The following is a 4,641-nucleotide window of genomic DNA, read 5'->3' on the forward strand; positions in this document are numbered from 1 at the left end:
TAGGAGTTTTCCACTCCATGATATCCATTATCTTTTCTGGATCCACTGCTATGTCTTCCTTAGAAACCACATGTCCCAAGTAATGTAAATTTGTCTGAAACAAACCACATTTACTGAGCTTGTCATACAACTGATGCTCTCTTAGCAACCTCAACATTGTTGCTAAGTGTCTGGCATGCTCTTCATCATTATTATAATAACCAATATATCATCAATGAATACAATAAAAAACTTTTCCAGATAAGGACGCAATACACTATTCATCAAGCACATAAAAGTAGTTGGAGAATTAGTCAAACCAAATGGCACTACAACAAACTCAAAATTCCCATACCTAGTCTAGAAAGAAATCTTGTATATGTACTCTTCTTTGATGCATACTTGATGGTATCCTGATCTCATATCAATCTTCGATAACATTATTTCTCCCTTCAACTGATCAAACAAGTCATAAATCCTCGGAAAATGATACTTGTTCTTGATGGTTACCTTGATCAACTCCCTGTAATCAATGCATCGCCTGAGAGTACCATTCTGCTTCTTCACAAACAACACTGGTGCACCCCAAGGAAATACACTTAGCCTACTATATCCATTGTCAAGCATTTCCTTCAATTGCAAATTCAATTCCATTAACTCTGGTGTGCTCATCCTGCATGGTGCCTTTAATGTTGGTGCTACCCCTGGTACCAACTAAATAGAAAATTCCACTTCCCTGTAAGGCGGAAACTCTGAAATCTCTGCCGAAAACACAACCTAAAACTGTTGTAAAACTGGGTACCTTCTCAAGACATCCACATCCTCAACTTCCTTGTCTTTGTCACTAGAAATATGCATTGCGAATAACACACACCCTTTCCTATGGTTGCGCTTTGCCTGCATAACTATCACCATTCTAACTGGTGTTTCCTTCTTCTTACCCTGCAATACTCTTTGTTCCCCATTGTCATCCAGGCACTCAATAGCATTGTCATAACAATCCACCTTGGTCCTATGAAGGTACAACCAGTCCATTCCCAACACCATACTATATGATCCCAATGGAAATACATTCAAATGCACTGATGTAGGCATACCATTCAACTCAAATGCACAAGCTCTTACCAGTGATGAACTCTCTTCTTTGTACTTGTATCCAACTGCACTAACCAATATTCTGCATGTACTTATTTATTCAAACCACACTTATCCACCAAGTCAAGATTAACATAACTATAATTAGATCCTGGGTCAATCAAAATAGAAACAACTTGATCACAAAGATTACCGTCCATTTCAATAATAGATGCATGGTGATCTACCTGCCTGTTATCCAATGTTGCAAAGATCCGTGGAATGCTTTGTCCAACATCCCCCACTGTCTACACTTCTTGTGCAATGTAGATCTGAGTCCTACCACCCTGATGTCGTGAACAATCTCTCCTACGATTCTCTCCATCACAATTCCAACATTGCAAAGGTTTCCAACTTGCACCCTCGTTCTACTCCTCATACCAAAATATTTGTCCTCTATCAATGCATTGAACTTCTTATGTGGTGTTGCATTCACTTTATTACTTGTTTCTTGAGGTCTTGTTCACTTCTTGTCCCATTTTCCTTTATTCTTTGCATTATCTTTCCAGTTTAGCTTCATCTCAGATCTGCGCTTTGATTGCTCAAAACAATGCTTTAGTTTCAGGATGGCCTCCTCCAATGATCTAGGCTCATCAAACTCAATATTTTCCTTTAATGCTACTAACAACCCACTCGCTGGATCTTGGCCTTCTCCTCCTTAAGGTAAGGCATATACCTCAATAAATCCAAGAATCTGCTAGTGTACTCCTCATTGTTCATAGATTTCATCTTCAGCTCATAGAACTCTTTTTCCATGTCGTCATAGTATCTCTTTGATAGATAATTCTTCCTGAATAGTCTCTCAAACTCACTCCAAGTCAACCCCTCTTCATGAATACCTCTGACAATTTTTTACATCTTCCCACCATACATCTTCTTTACCTTTAAGACTAAATGTCACTATCCCGACCTTCATGTTCGTTGAGTAATCACACAACTTGAAGAACTTATCCATCCCAAGAAACCATGCTTCAACATCCCGTGACTTCTTCATTTCCCCATCAAATGTAGGTGTATTTTCTTTCTTTAACCATCCGACAAATATCCCCTGTCACTCCTCCTATAAGGATGATAACGATGATGACCTTGATACCTGTCTGAACCAGAGTTAGATTAAAGCCCATATCCATTGGCTCGTTTATCGGGTGTATCCAAGAATCTACCATAGCTAACTATGTCATCTCTATCCAACCTATGTCCATCATGTGACTTGCTACCATATGCTCCATTAGTCATATCCTCATGTCCATGAATCATTCTAAGTGGTTCCTATCTCTGCAAGTCCGACAAGCTCTAAAGAATCACTGCATTGACCTCTACTTGTGTATCTTGTGCCATAGCAAGTCTCTCTTGTGATTGAATCATTCAATCATTGTCTTCTTTTCAACTCCTCATTTATGCCTTCAAACTTCTTAGAGTGCCTATTAGGTTAGGAGAGTATCCCTCACCATGTTTCTCATCTGATCAATAGGGAGAATCTCATGAGTTGTAGTCTACCATCTTGTTAGTCATCTTTGATCTTCTCTTCCTGCAAGGTATATCATGTCAGCTAAACCTAATCATAAACAAACCAACGTACCTTCGGTTAATTCATGGGAGGATATCTCATCTACAAGACCAACCAGATTAGCACAATACATATGTAAACATAATAATATCAACATTTAATCATCATTTCAATCATTATCCAGTCATCAATGCATGACCATACCAACCACATACCATGACCTCCTGCACGACAACTATCACCATGTCGATGTATTCATAACAACACATAAACATTGACATCCATGAACAATGCACAACCAACATTCACTTATGACAACCAAATCCAACAACAACACCATCAACTTTTCACATGGTGACACCACTGCAACTATGACCAATGCCATGTATATGCAATGAGCACATAGACCACAAGCATAAGGAACACATATGTAATCGACATGTATGCATGACCAACACACACTGCCCATCAAATCCAAGGGGTGAACCATGCTCTGGTACCACTTTGTAACACCCTCCTCCCACATTTACCCAAGTCAATCGGCTCGTCAGGGTAAACATGTGATGAGAGGATACTATGATGTGATTCAACTCCCCATGTATAGTTAAGGGAGTGGAACCAACAAAACAAAACCATTCTTACCTTCCATGCATGCTATAGACCCTTCAGGAGCCAACCAACCCTTCCAAGTGACCAACCCTTGAGACAACTTGACACTTCACTGATATGAACCCTCAGTTGCACCCATGACAAGCCATGCATGTGATTGAGGCCTTCCAGTCACTCCCACAACAAGGCATGCTAGTGATTGTGGACTTTTAAAGCCAGTTTTGAATCAACGACCATAGATTATGTGCCACTTTTGCAAGGCCAGGGCTTAGGCCACTACTTAGAACTTCATGAAACATTAAAAAATGATATATAACAATGGAATAAGGCTACTAATTAAATCATTGGTGCAAGTACTTGATCTGACCCCTACTATCCATGACATGCATTTCATCAAACATTTCACAAATATGAAATCTACAGGTCTTAACAATGGATCTGAGTGTAGGGATCTCATAATTATCTGAGATTCATAAGGAAGAATTGATGCCTTATCACAATAGTTACATTATCATCTATTAGGTTATATATTAATTTTTCATTTGTTTGTTAATGAAAATATGATGAGAGCCATACATCAAGACTGCCATAAAACGTCCTCTTAACCAACATATATTCAATAGAAATAACAAAGATATAACAACCATAAAAACCACATATGAATAAGTGTCTTTACCCAACAAATACAAGAGGAAATGAGCTCTTATTGACATATGCAAAATCAAACCAAGTCTAGGACTTCCATGTACCACCCGACCATAGATTGACTGAACCAAATATTTCTTTCAACCAATCACCCGAGTACCATATTCCAAGCATGAATGTGGGATCTCATGAAACAAATAAAACAAAACCAAACCAGGGCTTCCAGAGGCCAAACCGCCTCAACCCTCAACCAGTGATTCCACCTCATGATCAGACATCACTAACCATCACCAGAATGGTCTCTACCCAAGTTGTCCAGGGCTTTAGATCTTTTGTTCCAACCAAGGTTTCCAGGAATAGTAACTCAACGCACAACTGATGTTGGGCTTCCAAAGAATTTATCCAACTAGGGCTTTTGGGACTAATAACTCAACCCACGAAGGGCTTCCAGAATGTTTGTCTAACCAAGCCTTCCAGGACTAGTAACTCAACCCAAGTTGTTACAGAGCTTCCAGAGCATTTGTCCAACCAAGGCTTCTAGGAACTAGTAACTCAACCCATAACCATAAGGAACATGAGAACCAACTAAAAAACAAAAGGAAAGACACCCACAACACCATGGCTATCTAGGAAATGGCAAGGCTAGGAAAATCCACCATCAATCTAGGCAATCCTCCATGCCAATGACAAATAATAACCAAGAAACCACATGCATGTGCTATGCATGCCAAAACTAGCAAGGAAATCATACATGCAACTCGGTACCT

The sequence above is a fragment of the Pinus tabuliformis genome, chromosome 1_1 (genome assembly GCF_031772625.1).
Source record: "Pinus tabuliformis cultivar Carrire ecotype Pingquan chromosome 1_1, CPIR1, whole genome shotgun sequence".
Taxonomy (NCBI): domain Eukaryota; kingdom Viridiplantae; phylum Streptophyta; class Pinopsida; order Pinales; family Pinaceae; genus Pinus; species Pinus tabuliformis.